The following is a 23,294-nucleotide window of genomic DNA, read 5'->3' as shown; positions in this document are numbered from 1 at the left end:
CATCTCTGCCTTTGAGCGTAAACTTTAACAAGAGAGCCACAAAGCTGTCAGGGACATTAACTACTTTAAATTAGGTCACGTTTTTATGTGGCCTAGAAATGGACAAAATATGTTGAATACTGACACTAAGAATGTTAATGAAGCCGTTGCTGAAAGGCTCCCTGCTTTACGACAGGCTGATAGTTAAAACCTCTTCAAACCTAGTATTTCTACCTCCAATGCTGATATAATTAATGAGAGTATGTGTACTAGCGCTGTTACTTTAGCACTGAATCCTGAGCAATTACACTTGAATCAGGCTAGACAGAGTCCAATACCTGACAAGTCCATAGGGAATGAGCCTAGAAACAGCAATTCTGTTCAGTCAGTATGTTTAAATACAGATTCTACTGATGTTATACATTTGATGCATCCTAGTATGGAATCTAATAGTAACTTATATCCTGAGATACAGATAATTAAAAGCAAACCTGATACAACCAAACAAGGCTCTGAGATGGTGGTTAGACCCAAAACATCGAAAGGTCATCCAGACAAGTTGAACACCACCGATATTTCTTTTCCCCTCCCAATTCGATTAGAGAAGGGACCACAGAGAATGCGGTCCATGAGCAGGGGGAGGCAGAAGAGGAAATATTCAGGGGAACCACAACCCCCATCACACTCTAAAGAAAATGTGGAACAGCAAAAATTAGTTTATAATTTATCTAGTGTTGCGCTGACTTCAGATATTAATTTATTGAGTAAAGGACTTAATTTTATACCTAGGAGCAAGAGTAGACTGGCTGATACTGTTATAGATTTAAAAATATTCTGTAGGAATGTGATGTTGAAGTACTTGCATAAAGGAGTGAATAATGGGACAGTTAACACAAGAGAGTTTTCTTTTAAAAACCTAAGTGATTTTGTACCCATACAACATCCACTCAGAGGCATTCTCGAAATTAACAGAGGATGAGATGCACAAATATCATGGTAATGGTAACATCAAAAATGGGGCTAGAAGGACAATCTGACTTCTAAGGAAAGAATTAGTCACATGAAACTACAGAATGATACAACTATTACCATTAGACCAGCCGACAAGGATGGTAGAGTAGTTGTGATGGACAGAGATATCAGATGTCCATAGAGTATATGCTTAATGACATTTACTATGAACCCATTTCCACTGAGGCAGTACAGGACATAAGAAGTTATGTACCTACCATAACGTTCCATGTTAGTTGTCTTCTCTCGCCTTCTTTCTTGCTTGATGGGTTCGGAGCCGATCCTCGGCTCCGACTCGGCACTTGCTAAGCTCGAGAGTCACTTTTACCAGCTCGAGGCAGCCCCATATCCCATGATGCAAGGCGGTAAGTACCCAGATCTCGTTTGATGACAAAGGGCAGTAGCACCAAGCATAAAACACTTCCCAAAGGAAGAAAGAAAGAAAGCCTACAGGATGTAAGAAAGACCAGGACTGAATGGCCTTCAGCATAATAACTCCTTAGAGAAACAAGGTCTGTCCAGGCTCGGGGGAAGGAGGGAGGGTCGAAGAAAGAAGGCGAGAAGACAACTAACATGGAACGTTATGGTAGGTACATAACTTCTAATGTTAAGTTGTCAATCTCGCCTTCATTCTTGCTTGATGGGACCGCCCCTAGCACCTCTATCCTGGGTGGCTCAATGGAACAGACTCTTGAGGACTGTAGAGCCAAAACTGGCTCTATCCCTGGAGGCCAAGTCCAATTTGTAATGGGAAACAAAAGTATGAGGAGTGGCCCAAGTGGCCGCTGCACAAATAGTGTCTAAAGGAAGTCTAGCTTGAAAGGCTGTAGAAGTAGCTAAGCTCCTAGTTGAATGTGCTTTAGGTTTTGAGCACAGCTGTTTTCCCCTGAGCAGATAAATTTCAGAGATGACTGAAGAAAGCCATCTAGACAAGGTCACTTTAGAGATAGGAAGGCCTTTCTTGTTATCCGCATAGGAAACAAAAAGTTGATCAGATTTCCTAAATTTTTTAGTTCTGTCCAAATAATATCAGAGTTGGCGATGGACATCAAGATAATGTAGTTTTTGTTCGGCTCTGTCTGAATAGTTTGGGAAAAATACAGGGAGATCAATGGATTGATTCAAACTGGTCTTTGAGGCAACCTTAGGCAAAAAGGTCGGATTAGTTCTCAATGATACTCCGTCTTTGTGAAAAACCAAATAGGGGGGTCGAACCGATAGAGCATGAAGTTCAGACACCCTCCTGGCCGATGTAATAGCTACTAGGAATAAAGTTTTCCAAGAAAGAAATTTTAGGGAGCAAGAAACAACTGGCTCGAAGGGGGGAAGAATCAAGGATGTCAGCACTAAATTTAGATCCCATTGAGGAGGAGGATTCCTGATTGGAGGCTTTAGCAGGAAAATTCCTTTCAAGAAGGCCCTACAAAGCCTATGGGACATAATATTGTGATCTGCAATCCCGACATGAAAGTTCGAGATAGCAGCCAATTGAACTCTGACTGTGGAAGAAGAGGAGCCTGCATGAAATATCTCTGCTAAGAAGTCCAGGACTGCCTGAATAGGGGCAGTGAAAGGATCAATATTCTTGGCATTAGCCCAATAAGAGAAACGTTTCCATTTGCTTGCATAAATCCTCCTGGTAGAGGATTTTAAAGAAGCTACTATGATGTCTCTAACAGGGTTAGAGATCAAAGGAAGCCTGGCTAAGGAAGGAAGTGGAGCAACCATGCTGTGAGGTTGAGAGAAGTGATAGACCGGTGCAGCTGACCGGATTGGTGAATCAGTAGATCTGGCACTTGGTCCAGATGCCACGGCTGCACCAAAAGGTGACAATGGAGGAACGGGAACCAAACTTGTCGAGGCCAGTAAGGAGCAATGAGAATCAATTTGGCTCTCAAAACGGTTGCTTTCTGGATAACTTGAGGGATCAGAGGAAATGGAGGAAAGGCATAAAGAAGTCCCTGGGGCCAATCCTGGGTCAGAGCGTCTCTGGGGGGATGGCCTGGAAGAGGGAGGAGAGAGAATAAGTCTGGGCATTTGCTGTTTTGGGGAGTAGCAAAAAGATCGCAACATGGACCCCATTCCAGAAAAATCTCTTCCGCTATAGATTGCTTGAGAGACCACTCGTGAGGCATGAGAATAGCTCTGCTCAATCTGTCCGCTACAATGTTGGTTTTCCCAGGGATATGCGTTGCTACCAGAAACCGATGAGAGGAGATTGCCCATTGCCATAGTCTGAGCGCTTCTCGACACAAGGGGTAGGACTTGGTTCCGCCTTGTTTGTTGATATACCAAACTACAGACATGTTGTCTGTGTGGACTGCAATTGTCCCTACGGGAAGAAAGTCGTTGAGGGCTTGCAACGTTAAAAGCACTGCTCTCATCTCCAGGACATTTATGTGCAGGTGGTACTCGAACGGCTGCCACACCCCACGAACCATCCTGCCCTGATAATGACCCCCACCCGATCAGGGAGGCATCCGTGGTGACAGTGGCTACCGGGGATGGGGGTACAAAGTGTCTGCCTTGGTGAACCTGGGGAGATGTGATCCACCAAGCAAGATGATCTTTGCAAGTCTGTCTCACCAGAATCTGGTGACGCATTGGAAGTTGTTGGTACGACCACTGTGTGAACAGCATCCACTGAAGAAGGCATGTAGAAGAGCCAGGGGAAGAAGAGTAATGGCCGCAGCCATGAGGCCTAATACCTTTAGAACCATTCTGGCCTGTACTTTGTTGGCTAGAATGATCCTGACATGACTTTGAATGTCTGAAACTCTTTGATCTGTAAGGGTAGCTGACATCCGAACAGTGTTTAAGTTTGCGCCTATGAAAGTAATAGACTGGCAGGGCGATAAGGATGACTTAAGTTGATAGAGATGCCCAAAAGAGTACAAAGCTTTATTGTGTAATCCCTGGCTTGAATAAGCTGATGCCTGGTGGTGGCTGAAAGGAGCCAGTCGTCGAGATACGGAAACACCTGGAATCCTTGACGTCTCAGGTGAGCCGTGACCACTGCCATGCATTTGGTGAACACTCTGGGGCTGTAGTGAGACCAAAGGGCAGGGCTCTGAACTGAAATGACTGGACCCCAGCCGAAGCGGAGAAATCTCCTGGAGCGCCTGTGAATTTTGATGTGATAGCACGCATCCTGAAGATCTATTGAGCACATCCAGTTGTCCTTCTGTAAGAAGGGCAGAATTGACTGAAGAGTGACCATTCGAATCTTGTCTTCCTCACAGACTTGTTGAGTCTGCTGAGATCCAATATTGGTCTCCAGCCTCCCGTCTTTTGGGGACCAAAAGAACCTTGAGTAGATTCCGGCTCTGAATGGTCTGTTGTAACTGGCTGAATGGCTCTTTTTGCAGTAGTTTTGAGACTTCTAACTCTGCAATTTCTAGACCAGGTGGCACATCTGGAAGGGAATTTGAGGGTAGAAAGGACTTTCCTCGAAAGGAATTATGTAACCCTTGGACATGATCAACTGTACCCATCTGTCTTGAGTGAGGGAGTGCCAGGCTTCTGGGTACAGTGATAATCTTCCCCCGACTGCCTCCAAGGAGGGACAGCCGGGCAACATCTCAGGGATGCTGAAAGGGCTTGTCAGAGAGAGGCTCTCAGTTTCCCTGTTTTTTTGGACCCCCTCTGCCTCTAGAGCGCCTGTTGTTGTTACCCCTCTGCCTCTAGGGGTAAACTGACCACGTGAATCCGGCGTGACTCCTTGGGATTTGGAACCACATTTTGCCACCTTTCTGTCCTTTGGGGTAAGGTCTAGAAGGGTGGAAAACAGACTCCTACGGCAGAAAGAGTCTTGCCGTCCTGCTCACACCTGGTCAAAGTTTCCTTCACTTGAGGTCCAAACAAAGCTGACCCATCAAAGGGAGAATTTGTGAAGGACGCCTTAAAGGGATCTGCAAAATCACATAGCCGCATCCAGGCTTGGCGTCTAAGAGCCACACCTGTACCTGCGGCCCTACTTGCTCCATCAGCAGCATATGATATTAGCCGCATGGAGGAGTTTGCAATGGAATTAAGGGTTCCTAGCTGCGAAGCAATTTTTTTCCTGAGCCCCTGCAGCTGTAGGATCCTGTACAACTTCACCTAGCTCCTTAAGGATATCCCTTTGGAGTCTGGTGAAGTGACATAGGTAATTCAGCGAACGCATAGCAAAGGTCGCTGAGGAAAACATCCGCCACTGCATCTATCCATGGTCCTAGAGTCCTTATTAGGAGGATGGACGGCACGGAAGGATCTGCAAGTTCCTTCTTGGTGGCAGCAGCCACCACCATGGCATCAGCGGGACACCCTTAGTGAGGAATTGCTTATCACACGGGCAGTAATAAATTTTGAAGGCCTCCTAGGGACTGGCTCTACAGAGTCAGGAGCAGCCCACGCCTTCGGGCAATAACCTGCATAAGGGGGTCGAAGGCGGAGACACCCAGGAGGTGGAGGGCCGAGATCCAAACGCCTCTAGGTATACTGACTCATCCTCAGAGGGATTATTGGTGGGCCAGTTTCCCTCTGTCTAAGGAGTTCTAGGATGTCTGAGAAGGAGACATCCTCAGAGGGGATCTTGGGGATCCCTCTGACTCATCTAAGTCAGTATCTGAAGTGATAGACTCGGGGAGTCTACATGTTTCCTCTTACAGGTCCTCTTCCTAGGAGGATCTCCAAACATCAGGAGAATCCTCGGAAGAGGGGATATTCCCAATGGGGAAACCTGAGGCGGAGGATCTCTGGGTCCTGTAGCAAGAGAAGTGGCAGAGATGTCAACAGGCACTATAGAGGGAGGAGCTAAGGGAACAGACTGCTGGCTGATACCCGTGGCCAGCACACTCTTCATCACCTCAAATGCTCCCCTCCCAGGAAGGTCCGAGAGAACCCGTTCCGAAGAGCTAGGAACTCCAGGGACCACCGAAAGGGAAGTCTCCGAGGCAGATGTCGGAGCAGAGCTCACCAAGGCCGAGGCTCCAAGGGGAATAGCGGGTTCCGATGCCACTCACCCCCTCGGAGGAGACCATGGAAGCCCGGCCACCGAATCCCTCTAAGGAAGGTCTCGAAGAGATGAGTAGAGGCTGAAGGAACAGAAGGGGGTATCTGTCCCTCAGCCGTAGCAGTAACCATTCCCGAAGACTCCAACTCCAAGCTCTGGGGTAGAGTTGAAGGAGGAACTGCAATGGGGTGTGGACCAATAGCCGTCTGTTGAGACTGACTATGTAACATTTGGGCCAGTGCCTGTGACTTAAGTAATCTACTGACCACTCTCTAAATCATGGTCAGAAAGCCTGGATGACCTTGAAGATCGGCTCCGATGGCTCCGTTCCGAGAGGAGAGGTGAAGCCGGAGCCGAAAGTATCGGCTCCAAGGAAGGAGACCTAGACCTCTTCCTCGAAGGAGCCATCGGAACCGATGAAACTATTGAACCTGTCGGAGCCGACAACTTATCGGAGCCGACAGGTAGGCAGGATGCATCGGCTCCAGCCGGAGCCGATACAGCCACAAAAGTAACGGTGTCGGAGCCGATACCGATGCCTGAGCCACATGGTGGTCGGAACCGATTGGAGCCGACACCGAAGTGGTCAAACCAGAATCGGCACCGATGGCCATCGGTGCCGAAGGTTTAGTTAACCCAGAATCGGCTCCAGCCGGAGCCGATCTCGACTCAGAATGAGTCGGAGCCGAGGCCGCAGGCTTGGACACAGAAGCCTGGGCCTTGGAAGACTTAGAAGTCTTGGATGGAGCCGACTTAGCCGGAGAGCCCTCCGGCTTAAGAAGGAGCCTCAAAATCAGTTTATTTCTTCTTTCCTGCAGGACTCTCTGGCTGAAAGAATGACATATAGCACAGGAGTCCTGCAGGTGAAGAGGCCCCAGACAGTACAGGCAAGAAGTGTGACAGTCTGTCAGAGACATTTTCTGACAGCACGAGTCACACTTCTTAAAGCCTGAGACCCTTTCTTTAGACATGGTGTAACAACACAGACACACACACCAGTCAAAGAAATTAAATTAAATATACCAAAAGGTATAACTAGTAAACACACACACACCCTAACAGGGGGGGGGATGGGATGGGTGAAAGTCTGACTAAAAAAAAATAAGAAGAGACAGAGAATTTCTGTCAGAAAAGGTTTAAAACTGATATAAAACTAACAATTAAGGGTTTTTTTGTTAAAAGGGGCTAAAATAGCAAAGTAGCAAATCACTTACCAGGAGCTGGTAAAAGGAGGACCTCATCAGCGAAGCGGCAAACGAGATCTGGGTACTTACCGCCTTGCATCATGGGATATGGGGCTGCCTCGAGCTGGTAAAAGTGACTCTCGAGCTTAGCAAGTGCCAAGTTGGAGCCGAGGATCGGCTCCGAACCCATCAAGCAAGAATGAAGGCAAGATTGACAACTTAACATTTAAATATGTTAAGGATACTTTACTCTATATTCACAAGAGCAGACTAATAGATAAAGACCTATATGATTATCTAGTTAATAAAACTCCTGTGATTCCCATTATGAATGGTCTACCCAAAACACACAAGGATGCTCACAACCCACCCATGAGACCAATAGTTTCAGGCCGTGGGTGGGTTACTGAGCATCTGTCTATACGGAGAAATACCTACGACGGGTATTGAACAATAAATTCGTACTAAAAGATTCAAAACAGTTCCTAGTTGGGTTATATGAGAACATCAAGCAATTTGATAGCACCGATACATTTTTATTTGCCACCTTTGATGTACAATCATTATTTACGGTTATTCCCAACAACCTGGGACTTGCTTATATAAAGGATTATTTGAAAGAACATAGTGATTACACCATAGTATCAATGGACCTTATAGTTCATTTCTTAGAACTTGTTTTGGAGAATAACTTGTTTATGTTCAAAGATGTCATATAGACAGCTGGATGGCGTAGCAATGGGCACACCTTGTGCCAACAGCTACACCAATATGGTTCTAGCCCATTGGGAAGAACATGTTCTCTCTTCTGAGACTCTCTTTAGAGAGCATGTTGTGTTTTTATCGACACTTTGTAGATTTGTTTATTCTTTGGAATGGGACCATAGATAACTAGAGTTAATGTTTCTTGTTATGAATAATTTGACAAATTGCTTCAAATTCACAATGCAATTTTCTATAGAATTCTTAGATATATTTGTCGAGAGACTGCCTAATGGATTCATAAATACTGGTGTATACTTCAAAGCTTGTTATAGCAATTCTTTACTCCTCAGATAGAGCATGCACCCACCTTTTGTTTTTAAGAATGTTATGAAAGGTCAAGCAATCAGAGCATCCAGGCTGAATCCCGCTGATGAAGGTTTTATGTTAGAAATGGATGACCTAAAGGGAAGGTTGACAGATAGAGGATATAATACAAATGAAGTAATGGTACACTTGACAGAAGCCAATGAACTACGTTCATCTATAGCTATATCCTACTTTGGACCCCATAGTGATAATGGGATAAGCAAAGAGAATAACTTTGATAGATATGTTAAATTCACAACACCCTTCTCTTCGGATCAGGGGAATTGTTACAAAGCACTGGGATATCCTGCAGGTTGATAGTGACCCGAACGAGATGGTGGGTGATATTCCTGAATAAAAAACGTGGTCTAAGAAGAATTTGAAGAGAATACTATGTTCCACCAAATCTGAAATGGGAGCCAAGAGAGATGGATATACCAAGCCTTGTGGCCAATGTAATTTTTGTTCTATTGACACCAACTTTTTTTCACCCTGATTTAAAAACTACATTTAGAACCAATGCAGACGCTGATTGTATGAGCATCAATGTGGTGTATTTAGTAGTATGCCAGGTATGCCTGTCTTTTTATGTGGGTAAGACCAATCGTACCTTCAGAGACAGGATACGTGAGCATTTATATCACATTAGGAAAGGATAGAGCCACAATGCATTGGCTAAGCACATTACATTATTTGGGGAAATCGCACAGTTTTTTTGTTTAGAATCCTTGAGGTTGTGATTCCCAGTAATAGGGGTGGAGACATTAGGACAGTCACAGAAAGTAAGGAAAGTGAATGGATAGTTCTGTTACGAGCAGATAAAGGGTCTGGGCTCAATGAAACAGTGTCCATAAAACCCAAATTAAGACAGCGGAGGAATGTGAAATGACTTATGCCTTATACATAATATATAAGTTTGCACAATATATACAAGACTGCATGCATATATGAAACGCTTAGATATGTATATTTATACATTGCATCTATCGAGTATAATTGTCAACATTTTTTGTATAGCTCCTATACATATATATTATTTTATAAGTACAGTTTTTATCAAGTTTGCTAGACAAATTATTCTATTTTTTAAAAAAGTGTTTAGGATAAATGTGTGCTTTTTTAAACACATTACTTTAAATTATAATTATGTTAATTGTTTGTTTCACCTGCTATATATATATATGCATGCTCCTATTTTAGTTACTATGAGAAGGATCTGATGAAGCTATTCGTAGTGAAAGTGCTTATCCAAAGTTTGTTTCTGGAACAATAAACCTGTAGAGTCTTAACATTGGTGGATCGTTTGCATTTTGTGACAGTCTCATCCTAGAGTCCGTTAAAGCTCGCTTCGCAACATCCCTCATACTCTTGAGTGTTGTATCATACTCAAGAGTGTTGTATGTTTTTATGATGTTTTATTCTGTTATAGCATTGCGTGTTTATTTCCTTGAGCTAATTGTTGCTGATCCATGACTGGTGGCTTTGGATTTGAATTCTTATATATACAAAATCTCTGTATGTGGTTGTATTCATGGTCTGAGGAAGCTTTATGCGAAAGCGCTTACGACATTTAAGATTCTGCTTATTCTCATTAAAACTTTTTTTATGATACAGGACTCCGTGACTTTTGTTGCTTTTATATATTCGTTACAGTTCAATGGTTTTATTGACTATTCATGCAACAATACTGAATATGGTCATATTAAAGACAAAACTTCAGCCATCTTGATGAACTTAGTGCAACAATTTTGTTATTAGGGTCCGCTATTTAGCTAGTTCAGGTATTGCCACAAGACCATCCTGTGCCCCCACTTTTGCCAACATCATTATGGCATATTGGGAAGAAAAATTTGTCTTCCTTTCACAATTTAAAGGAATGCTGGTACCTGTATTGAAGATTTTTGGATGACACTGTTTTGGACAGAGTTTTAAAAAAGACTCAGTTCATACATTCTACAACATTTGAGAGCTTACTATGAATTTTTCATTTGAAAAAATGATTTAGGATACTTCAATCATTACAAAACAGAAATCTAACACCGTTTCCTGTGCAGACTATTTAAAACATATTCCTACTCTTTACTCCACTATAGTAGTTGGCGCCAGTTGCATCAAAATAGATCATTCAAAAAAGATCATTGGTTAAAGTGCAGTTTACACATTTTTTCAGGAATGGTTTCAGAGGAGAAAAGGTTTAGGATGGAAACTGACGTACAACCAGGAATGTTTTGAAGTTTGACGTTACCCTTTAGTATTAGACAAAATTCGACAAGATGCTGTTACTAAAAGAGAAAAAGGGAATTTTTGTACCATTGTTAGGAAAGGAAACTATGGCAATACAATAAGCTCTATAAAGGCTTGACTTTCTACAATGCGGATTTCAGTGAGATCAAGGCTATAATTCACATAAATTGGAATATTTTTATTCTCAAATCATAGTTACACATGTTTTAAGACCCTTTCGAAAAGTTGTAGGATCCAAACAGTATTGGCGAAATGTGGGCAATGTGCCCAATGTACGATTATTATGAAGGGGCTCCACATTTACTATACATGGCTACAGGACAATAAATCTTAGATGCAACTACTGTTACAGTATGGGCATGGTTTATGTAGCGCAATGTCAGTGTCCCAGCTTCTATCTACTCAACCTTTTAGATTAAAAAAAAGAGATGAACATAATGCATTATACAGTCATCAGTTCCTATAATGACCATAAAACTTTTAAGTTTTATATTACTGATCATGTTGACATTGACCACTCCCGGTCCAGAGAAGGATGTCCTTTAATTCAAATCAAACAACTCAAATGGCAGTTAAACCAATTCTAACTTAGATTCTGGGCTTAATGGTGTTTTTTCCATTCCCAGTGTGCTGCAATTAAAATCAGCTTTCTTTATACAACACGTGTAAAAGAAAAATTAATAAAATAGTTGTAGGAAAAAATTAAGTATATGTGGCTCAAATGAAAATTTGAAATTTAAGGTTCTTGCAGTTTTACTGGTTTTAAAGGTTTGGTTAACCAGTGTTTTCTGTACTATGGTGAATTCTTTTTAAATGTGAAATGACTGAAACTTAGTTTTTGCCAACCAAAGCATTGATCACAAGACTTTACTTAGGGCACATAATGTGTCTTAAATCATTAGTGGTTCAGTTCTGAAGTCATACTCTGAAGAAAGTGCTCAATGACTGGTAAAGTGTATTCTGTAAACTTACATGGTTCTGCGTTACTTAAGCAAAACCTCACGCTCACAATATTACTACTGAAGCTAAAAAACATACCAAGTTCCTGAGTGTTACTACAGATCTAATAAATTGCTCTGCACATACAATGCTGTATGAAGAAAATCACATTAACGCAAGTATGCTTTACAGTTCTAAAAGCTTGAAATGACCATCTACAGAGACCTCTTGCCAGTGCTTGCCTCCTTCAAACTGTCTCTCCCATTCTAACCAATATGCAAACCACCCTAAAAGCAAAACTTGAGTTCTGCTGTTAACAAATATGCTGCCAGCCAACCAGCCATAAAACACATTAACCCTAAATGAAAAAAAAAAAAAAAAAAAAACACTAAATTGGATTAAGCTGCCTCACCAACTCATGCTCGGTCAAATTTTCTTTATACACAATATACAAATCTTCATACTGCCCAGCAATACACTGAAGTTCTCAAACTTCACCTTCCCAGCCCCCTCTTCTCCTTACCCACATCTCCTGGAAATTTACAAAATATTCACTGGCCATACCTACTCCAACTCAGTGGCCAATTCCTGGAAAACAGTTTTCATGGCTAGCAAAAATAGCAGTCATATGTTCAAATAATCCTCAAGAAAATTCCTACAGAACTCTTGGTTCTGTACCCATCTCAATCCTGGCTAATACTCTGCTACCAATTAATTTCCTCCTACATTTTCTCTAAGCTTTCCATTCTATTACTATCCCCATCCACTACCTATAGCCTAACCTCCATTTTGTCTCTACCCATTCGTACTTTTTTTCTACCATCACTACTGTTTGCTACCCAATTCTTCCATGCATTCACCCTTTCAGTCATTGTCCTAAATAACATCAGTGCCACTTAAACTGCATTTCACTCATTGTACCTTTATCGCTATCCAATTAGAAAGTATCTAAAACAGTGATTACACTATTTGAAATCGTGGGTTAATTTTTCATCTTAATGACCCTGAAAATAAATGCACTCGTCTCATCATGTAAATCTGTACTGTATTTATGGAGCTTCTCTCCCTTGGCTTCCTCTAAAAACAGAATCTATGCCCAGTCGGACTTTTCTGATCAGCAAAAAAAAAAAAAAAAAAAAAACAAAAATCAATCAAATGTCCAATAAGTAAAGCCAAAGATGAGGGTGGTGTTGAGCCATTGATGCAGATACATGTGTTAGAAAAATATGTATTAGTAATATACATGCTTAGTGCATTCAAGGTTTAAAAGGGTTAATACATTTATTCTGTTCACACTGCATGAATCTGCACAGCTAGAGACATTCCAATCCTGTTTATGTCATGAAAATAATAAGAAGTGTTTCATTTCCACTAGTGTCATGAGACTTAGTTATTGACTTTAGTACACAGCTGCTGAAGCTATTGATAATGAAAACAAAGGCTGCTTGAAAGTATAAAATGTAGTCAGCATTACTTGTACCTAAGCTAGAAATGTACCTTGAATCTAGGCAAAATATAACATATATTAGAACTGCACAATTGAAGAATTGAAAGATTGTGATGGACTAAAAATAAGCCCCAAGGCCAGGTTGTTTCTCAAATGTTTTTTGTAAATCAACAATAATTCAGTCATGTCAGCAGGAAATTAAAGTAACATTTTCTATGTAACACAGCGAGTTTTAAATCTGAACATGTCAGCAGGAAATCTAAGTAACATTTTCTGTAGAACAATACAGAAAGCTGTGTAACTACGTCAGCAATAAAAGTAACATTTCTGTGTAACATGGAAAGACCTGTATAAAAATGCCATACTAATTACTGATGGCCAGACAAATCATTCTGCCTGCATGCTTTGTCTCCTTGCTGCAAGTTTAAGGGTGCCATACTTGAACCTTACGTGAATTGGTCTTTGAAGTTTTTTCTTTTGACCGATTCCCTCAGAACTTGAGGAATAACACTGTTGTTGCCTCAAATCATATATGGAACACTAGTTTGGCCATTTTCTAAATGTGTATACAGATACAGTACACAAACTTTATAGGTACATACAAATATATACATGCACACAAGCAGATTCATAATTCTGTATGTGCAAGCAAAATCAATATACACCCACTTAACGTACAAACCGCTACAGACGAGAACATGCACGGTACTACAGATACACACACGATCTAAAAACTGTATACACCCCTGTTAAAATGCCAGCTTTGTGAAAAAAGTGAGACCACAACAAATCATTTCAAAACTTTCCCACCTTTAATGTGACCTATAACCGATACAATTCAATTGAAAAACAAAACAAATATGTCAGGGGAAAAATATAAAAAATAAAATGTAGAATAAGCTCGTTTCATACATGTACAGAGCCTTAAACCAATACTTTGTTGAAGCACTTTTTGATTTAATTACAGCATTCAGTCTTCTTGGGTAGGGAGTCCATCAGCATGGCACATCTTGACTTGACAACATTTGCCTGTTCTTCCTTGCAAAAGTGCTCCAAATCTGTCAGATTGCAAGGGCATCTCTTGTGCACAGCCCTCTTAGAGTCACCCCCAGATCCTCTTAGAGTCACCCCCAGATTTTATTTGATTTAGGTCTGTGCTCTGGCTGGGCCATTCCAAAACCTAAATTTTCTTCTGGTGAAGCCATTCTTTTGTTGATTTGGATGTATGCTTGGGGTCACAGTCATGTTGAAAGGTGAAATTCCTCACCAACTTCAGCTTGGTAGCAGATGCCTGAAGGTTTTGGACCAAGAGTGACTAGTATTTGGAACTGTTCATACTTCCCTCCACCTTGACTAAATCTCCAGTTCCAGCTGAAGAAAAGCAGCCCCAAGGCATGATACTGCCACCAACATGCTTCACTGTGGGGGTGGTGCTCTTTTGGGGATGTGAAGCGTTGCTTTTTGCAAACTTACCTTTTAGAATTGTGGCCAAAGTTAAACCTTGGTCTTATCAGACCACAACACATTTACCCACATGCTTTTGGGAGACTTGGATTGTTTCGTAAGTTTTAGCTGGGCCTGGATGTTTTTCTGTGTAAGAAAAGGCTTCCATCTTGCAGCCCAACTCCATAGTCCAGACATATGGAGAATACAAGAAGCTATTGTCACATGTAGTACACAACCAGTACTTGCCAAAAATTCCTTCAGCTCCTTGAGTATTGCTGTAAGTCTCTTGGCAGCCTTCTGGACTCATTTGAATCTGGTCTTTTCACCAATTTTGGAGGGACGTCCAGTTCTTTGAAACACTGTTCTCATTTTTCCCACTTTTTGATGACAGTCTTCACTGTGCTCCATGGTATATCCAATACTGTGGATATCGTTTTGTACCCTTCTCCTGACTGATATCTTTCAACAAGATCCCTTCTCTGCGAACCACGGCTTTAGCAAACAACTGAGTAAATGCTAAAGAAATTCCTACTAGGACAGCTGAACTTCATTTGTTAAGAGTCTCTAATTGATGGCAGACGTGTACCCAAAAAGACTGAATGGTGTAATCAAATCAAAAGGTGCTTCAACAAAGTATTAGTTTAAGGGTGTGCACACTTGTGCAACCAGCTTATTGTACTTTTATTTTTTATACCCCCCACCCCCCAACAGATTTTAATTGAATTGTACAGGTTATAGGTCACATTAAAAGGTGGGAAATTTTTTGAAATAAATTTTATTGTGGCCTCATTTTTTTTACATCAAAAACATTTCATTTTAACAGGTGTGTGTACATTTTCTATCCACTGTGTATATAAAATTACATCACTCACACATGTCAGAACAGTCCAAGGGATGAAACATGGATGCACAATATATCAGAAGATGGGGGGATGGGTTGCACATATCAGATGTGAAAGAGCCAAATACACCCAGAATCTCAGAAAGGAATTCTTCAGAGAGAGGACTATGGACTTCCAGTCCAGACTACCAAAATCAGTACAGACTACCAAAATGAATGGTGATAAGAAGAATACAGTACGCAAGACATGGGAAGTGAAAAAAAATGTGAGGAGGTAATAGACAGAAAACAGTCAACAGTATCTCATCTCTGGCTATTCTGACATGCGTAGTGGTAAATGCATTGAATATTTGCACAAGTTTCTTGTGTTAAGTTTTTAGTCAGAGTTTTGGTGTGCCAAACCCTGATGCTTTTATGGTCAAGTCAATGCAACTACAGAGTTAAAAAGATAGAGGGTACCAGACTGAAAGCCCCATGTTGGTGATGCAAGAGAATGCACATCTACAGAAACAATAATGTCTGACTTTTATGAAGGAAGGGGTTGGCATAATAACAAACGTCTTTAACTCAAGTTAAATGTACAGTATTTGATTCTCACCTCTGGTTGTTGCTCCTATTTAACCTATAAATGTATAAACTGCTTTCCATTACAAGGCTGTGTAAGAAAAATGTAGATTAAACACTTTAGTCATAATATTCTGCGTTTCAACAATAGATTTGTTTCATTAATATTCTCCAACAGACAAAGGCAGACTCAAAACAGTAAGAAATAATCTGTGACAACTTGTATCATCATTCAAACGCCAATGAACAGTCTTCCATGACCCTGGAAGAGGGGTAAAAGCATCAGTTCTTGGTCTCAAATCAATTTACATCGGAAAAAAAACTCCTGACATCTGCTATTATGCTGTTAACACTATTCCCATCAGTTGTAATAGGGGAAATAGCTTGGGCAGTAGCACAGACAATTCGAAAACAGGTAGAGTAGAAAGTTTATCACTGTAGGCTCCTACTGGAAACAGAAGGTACCTTACTTGCAGTCTTTCAACAGCAGCCTCTAGAAATTGAAAACTGCAGTGAATGAATGTGCTTGCCCAAGTACTAAACAGTGATGTCCATAACATATACAGCTTTATACAAGAATCACTGCTACAGATGCAGTGCAGTCACTTGAAACCAAACAAAAGAAAAGTAAAAAAGGGAAATTAAATACTCAACTCCACCACATGTGAAAAACCAATGAACAGCAGGAACACAGCCGTCTCCAATACCCAGTTCTACAGATATCCAAAGTTATACAGCATCAGAAATTAAACTAGCAGCAATGACTGCAAAATCCTATTAAAACAAAGGATCTGCAATTACAACTGTGCATTACCAACACAGCTCATCCATGTGCATCCCCATGATACAAGGACAGTTTCAAAGTCTCACGAGTGATAACAGCAAAGATAGGAAGCTAGTAATTTTATTACTCAGTACCAATATGCATGCAGGTGACAAACAGAATAAAAAAACTGGCAATACTCTGAAAAGGTATCACTTTTTGTTCTCAGCCATCCAGTTAAGACAGCAGATTTCACTGGCAAAATTAAACTTTCAAAACACTCACTTCATGTAACAGATTAAATTCTAAAATGCTACTGCATGCTGAACAAAGCAAAACACCACTGACTATGGTTAAGCCAAAAAGTAAAAAAGTCCTCTAAAACACAAGAAAAGAAAAATCAGTATTTAATCTCCCTTGCCACATCAGTGACTGCCTTTTCTGGCAGCATTTTTGGTTCCTCTTAGCTGATAATTAGCTACTCCCAGTGTCAATCCTCATTCACCAGGTCCCCCAAGCCAGACTAGTCACCTCGAACCAACACTAACTTGTGTTCAGTGCCTGTGTGGAAATCAAGCCTTGCAGAGGCAGCCTCATACTGCAGCCATGGAGTGTTTGCTCCCAAAGGAGCTGGCCCCTACTCCCCCTATCAACTGAGGGAATGGCAGGCAATGGGGCTACAATGGCACATCATCCTCATCTCTGCACAAGATTCAGCCATAGCCCCCATAAGTATGCACACCAGCCTCCCAAGCTAGGCACACCTACCCTTCCTACACAAAATACTTAAGCCACAATTTGCACTCAAATCACCTGGGCTATAGTCAGGCCTTTATCCTACAGTACAGACACTGTATGTGACATTAGACTTGGTGTTACCAAACTGACTTACTAAAAAACACATCTTTAGGAGCCTTTGCTAAATACAAACTATTTACTGGGCACACTTCCAGTCCTACACATCACTTCTTGCAGTCCCAGCAATTAGCATTATATGTAAAACAACTTCCCGTTTCTGTATTTTCCTTTCCAGGTTTACTTCTTTACACACATTTTCTCTACACTTTGCTAAGGATTTTAACTTGTAGATACAAAATGAGTTTCAAAACATGTTTATTGTCATTTCTTCAATTAGTCCATGTCTGCAAAATAAGCATGTCTTTCAGACACATCCAGATAACTAAACTGATGTGTATGCATCACATAAACACCTATACAAGAATCTGTATTTTGAGCACCTTATAGCAACTCCACCTGCACCAGAGTTGGGTGCCAGGACTACCAGATTGCCTGATCAGCTACACACAGTGTGTACTGTGTGAAAGGTTCATCTGTGGTCTTTATGCTTACATCTCTTGTTAGCAAACTTAACAGAAGAGATTTGGAGGGCTCTAGTGATGTCTGGCATCCCACCTGTGACCCTGATGGTGACAACTAACAAGAAACAAAGTATATAAATGATTATTCCAAATAAAAAAAATCACTTCTCTATGAGACTACCTCAACCTCTCTCAGATATCCTACCTATCGGAGGGAGGGCGAGGGAGTCTTACATCTGCTAGCTAAAGTGATTTTTATTTGGATTAATCCTTTATGCTCAGTTTCTTGTTAGCAAAGTTGAGAGGTTCAAAAATGGTGGCATTTGACTGTCTACAAGTTGTTCTTACCCCCTTTTCTTAAATACCCTCATGGATTACTTACTCAACTTTTATTTAAAATGTGTTTGAATGTGCTTGTAAGATTATACATTTCTGATGTTTTCTTTCAGTATAATTTGATATTATACTATGTTCATAATACATAACTAAATAAATAATTTGATAACTTGTACCCACACACTATATTAAGATACTTTTAAAAACAAAATCAAAACCAGACCATTTCAGATGACCTTCCAAGCGAGTAGCTTAAAACATAGCAGTTCCTAGGCAGTTTCAAACTACATATGATAGGTCAAGGTCAAGCTCAGCAATCCCACATTCCCTCTCCAGGCAATCCCACATTCCCTCTCTAGAAAAAAAAAAAAAAAAAAAAGTCACACATTATCCCTATGCACTAGAGGAAATTCAACAGACATTAACTGCAGACCTACGGTAATCTTATCCCCCTCAACAAAATAAACAGCTCCTTACCACCTATAAAATTATCCAGCATCCACCTGCTTGTCCAGCACAGAATATTCTACACAACTATGTTCCCAGTCAGTCATTACAAACCAGTGACCAAAAACTCTTGTCTGTCCACAAGCCTATTAAATCTGGTGGGAATTGTCTGTACTTGTACCATGTCACCAAGGCCTGGAACTCCTTATCTGTATCCATCAGGTCAATATTTTCCCTCCTCATCTTTCAAAACCATTCCGAAAGTCTTTATAACCAAAATCTGGCTTTGTTCTTACTCAACACCAGAATAAAATACATCCCTAAATGCGATCAAGTTCTAGTCATAAATTGCACTTCATTTTCCTCCCTTCTTCACTCACTTCCTTACTTCTATCATTCTCTCCTCTGGCTTTCTCCCTACATATATCATAAGCCTGCTTTTCCCTCACTTCATATTGCACTTAATGTTTGTATTATACTAACTTGCCTTTAATTTTTCTATAAACAGACTAAAATTTATACAACTTTTAAAAAATTCTTAAATCAATTCATTCATATGTTGACGTTTAAACTGTAGATTTTTTGTACTATTAATTTATAATATTGTAAAATTATTGTACTTAAATCTTTGTAATACTTGAGCTTTTCTCCCCAAGTCTCCACTGAAAATGGGCTCTTAGCCAGTCAAATTTTCTCAGGAATCAAATGTCAATAAAGGACCTAATTAAATTTAACCCTTCCGATTTTGTGACAAACTGGTTAAATCATTTGTACAGGTTTAGGCATGGTACCAGCACAATGACTGACAGTATGATTATCACTTCATCCACAAGAATGGCAGTAATGAGATAAATGACAAAACACCATGTAATTCTGCAGGGGGACACTCCTTCCCTGCATTCTCTACCCTCATGGACACCAGTCAGATTTTTTTTTTTAGTGCGAAAAACACTGCACATTCTTTGTGGGCTAACTGTACTATGCTGATAGGCACAACAAATTTAGAGCTGGGGTGGAGGGGTACCCCCTGCAACTAACTAAATAAATCAATCAATATATCTTGTGTGCTCTACTGTTGCTCAGTGGATCAATTAGAAGTACAGTAAACCTACAGGGCTGGTGGTTTATTTTACCGTTTAATCATGTGGAAGCAAGTTACCCGTTTAATCTGAACAAATAAAACACAGAATAGAGCTTTAAGCACAATGTGTGCGTCTACAGATTATATATATATATATATATATATATATATATATATATATATATATATATAAATAAATAAATAAATAAATAAAGTGTGTACATGTACACACACACAATTTCACTCATGCATTGTGTGCATACTAACAAGTACATACACATTATTTTACCTATACAGATAAAATCCGCATCAGGGAGTATTTCTTAAGTACAGAAAAATTAACAGAACGTTCTCTAAAGCATACATGCTCTTAAAAAGAGCATCAGCAACACTGAATCAAAATACAGGAAACCTTTGTAAATGGCACTTGCTACTAAACAACTTAAACTTACAACTTGTACCAACTATTTTTATCAAGTAATTATACACAATATGCATAAAGTAATTTCAGACCAAGCTAAATGAACAACTTCACCAACCACTATACCAGCTTGAACAACAAAAATCAGCATATGTGCACATGTATGCCACGAGTGAATTTCTAACCCACTACAAACCATCGATTGTAGCATCCTTTACAGCAGAAACTTCCTAGTTATGACCGACTCCAGCAAAAGCCCAATGTGTCAACATATGCAGCGCTGAAAATAAAAACACTAATTTGAGGAAAATAGCAAGTACTGCATCCTGTATTTTAAATTAAACTACACTTTTGAGGCCTAAGGCAGCTGACAGTATATTGCCAAAATACTCCGTCATAACTCAGAATTTAAGACAGACTTACCCAGTGGGAAAAAAGCCAACAGTAAAGAATTTTTTTAACAAATCCAAAAACTTATGTCCTTAAAGCAATACGGTTTACTACAATACTAAAATAGTATATACAGTAGGCACGATGTACTGCTCTGTCCAGCATCCACATACCAATTAATAAACTTCACCCACCCCAATATCATTTATTTTCAGACCTTGGTAACAGTTCAGATTACACACTCCTTGCAGAAAAAAAATAGTATTGCAGACTTGCATTTCCCCATATACAAGAAATAGGTCCACTACTATTAGCCACTTAAAACCGCAGTTAAACGTTTGAGACATTTCATTTCAAATGAATCATGAAAAAAAGAAAACCGCAATTACAAGTGAATTATACGTTAACACGAATAACGATTAACTAATACTTTAATGGCATGAAAAGCTATCTTGCAAACTAAAACCTTTAAGCTTCCTTAAATCTGGAGTCCGCCCCAAGACTTAAAAATAGGCACTCCTTATTACCTCCCAATAGTCATTTACTCCGGCAAGTACGTCCGGTGCAGAACTCCTTCAACGACTGTCCAGGAGCACTACAACAATACTACGTTAACGCCGCCGTCATAAAATATACAACAGTCCCAACCTGCCCGCCCCCGATCGTAGTGTAAAGAGCAACAAAACCAACACTCGAACAACCATAAAAATCCGCTATGAATGCTAGGGGAGGAACTACCGTTTTTCTCTCTACTGTACTTATACTAGAGAACTCTGGGAGTATAAGGACTTATGGGTGAATATAGCGCGTTGGCGTCACGCGTTTAAACTTCTAAGTTGATAGTGTTTGTTTTTTCATGTGCATGTTTTATTTTCGCATATTTATTTGGTTGATTTTTTGTATTTGCTGTATGCAGGTTTACATTATATAGATTTGTGGTTGTAACTTTTCAGTAGTGTTTAAAATTGAGTAAATCGGACCGACACTCTAGTTCTGATTGTTTACCTTGTCTTTTGAGTATGGCGTTGTTTTGATTTTTATCTTCTATTTATAGAGTGTTTTTGGTATTATTTTCGGGGGTCATTGTGTTTTTTTCCCCCTGGATTGTTCGTATAGTGGGCTTAATTTAACAGTAAGTCGTTCTAAGTTGAACATCTTTTACTATGTTACCTGTCAATAGGCAGACAATTAATTTTGGTTTGTTTGCGTTTTTTCCTTTCTTAAACAAATTGAAAGTGTTAAGTTAGCATGCTGTTACTATCGATTTGTTGTAGTATTGTCTTATTAACTGCAAATTGTTTAGATTTGATTACAAGTAGTATTGTTACTGACGGTTGATCCATTGGCCTTTCTTTTTTCAAGCCTATTTCCCATCTTTAACCGTGCGGTTCGGATCTGCCTAGTATTAGTGATTATAAAAGTGGAATCTCCAATTACCGCTGAAATTTGTTACACTTTTTTATCCAATCCAGGGTTATCTTGCCAACGTTTACTGCTCTGCTTTTATTTTCTACGTTAATATATATCCTATTTGTTTACGTAAATGGAGGAGGTGTGTATGGTAGCTTATCACTTTATATTGATGATTATGCTTGCTTTAGTTCTTACAGCGATGAAGTTCTTTTGACGTACATTTTCTTGTAATACTTTTTTTTTTTTTTTTTTTTTTCTGCTAAAATCAGCAAACAAAGATATGTACCTGTCCTGAGGCAACGCCAACAAATATGCCTCCGATTTCCTTTTCTTTACCTTTCCAACGTCTGTCGGGGCATTTTGTTCAGCTTCGTAGGTGTATAAAATCTGAAGACATTTACATCAGGATATCCTAAAACGTCTTGATTTTGTAGTCTATTTTAAGACCTTGCATATGCTTCACCAAAGTCTGTTTTCCCACTTTCTTATTGTGTCTGCTAACCACAGATAATTATGTAGTCTTCTGTATGTTTTTATTATTTCTTTTTAGTTGGAGATATGCATGTAAAAACTGAACCTTTTTTGTATATCTTGTACTTTGATACAGCCACATTAGAAATACAGATCGGTAAGTGGTAGTTATTTTATAACTTGTTATACCCCGAAATGGCCTGAAAAGGAGCTGCCCCTGGGTAGCATGATTTTGTTTTAGTCAATACCTTCACTTTCCTGATGTCATTTTAGAGGACAGAGAAATTTTTCTGATGAGAGGGTCATGTCCTGTGATTTTTCTGTCATCAGTTTACAATAGTACTTGACAGCCTACTTTTGACCGTCAGCATCAGTCCACGTTTTTATTTACTTTGTTTTCTTTGATTTTTACTAGTGGTCATTTTTTTTTTTCCATAATAAATTTTTATTGATACATATTTTCAAAATACAATAAAATCACACACATAATTCACTACTATTACTATCAAAACTATATACAATATCTACATGAAATGCTTCCATATAAAAATCGTCATTATTCCAAAAAAGAAGACCCCAGGGAAGAAAAACAAAGCCACAACATTTGTAGAAGTACTTTGCGTCCATAGATATCATACATATTTTCAAAACCTTGTTTCCTCCACATATACATCCAAACTTTAATATATTACTAATAACAGTATTCTGCTAATATAATGTTAAAAACCTTTTCCAATATTTTCGGGTTATTAATATTTTTGTTACTTTGCTTCAGGAGTAATTTATGTGCTAATATGCTTTATAGCCACAAGCTTGAAATTATCCCATGATGTCTTATCTGGTTCTAACCAATTTGTAGTTATATGTAACTTCATCAGCAAAAAAATATTCATACATATTATAGTTTGTGACCTAGAGAGCTCTCTTGGAGGGA

General features: G+C 39.7%; 1 protein-coding gene across 1 annotated transcript in view; it reads right to left on the bottom strand.

Moving 5' to 3' along the window:
- The window catches only part of XPO6 (exportin 6), a gene marked incomplete in the record, with an annotated part of 1,798,279 nt that extends 1,777,035 nt beyond the window's left edge, over positions 1-21,244 (bottom strand). Inside the window, 1 exon segment of the mRNA XM_044089811.1 lies at positions 21,004-21,244.
- Positions 21,245-23,294: the final 2,050 nt, after the last annotated feature.

This window comes from Protopterus annectens, chromosome 12.part0 (assembly GCF_019279795.1).
Source record: "Protopterus annectens isolate FY-2018-M chromosome 12.part0, PAN1.0, whole genome shotgun sequence".
In the NCBI taxonomy this organism is placed as follows: domain Eukaryota; kingdom Metazoa; phylum Chordata; order Ceratodontiformes; family Protopteridae; genus Protopterus; species Protopterus annectens.
Note: the sequence above shows the minus strand (reverse complement) of the source record. Positions and strands in the feature narration are given on the sequence as shown.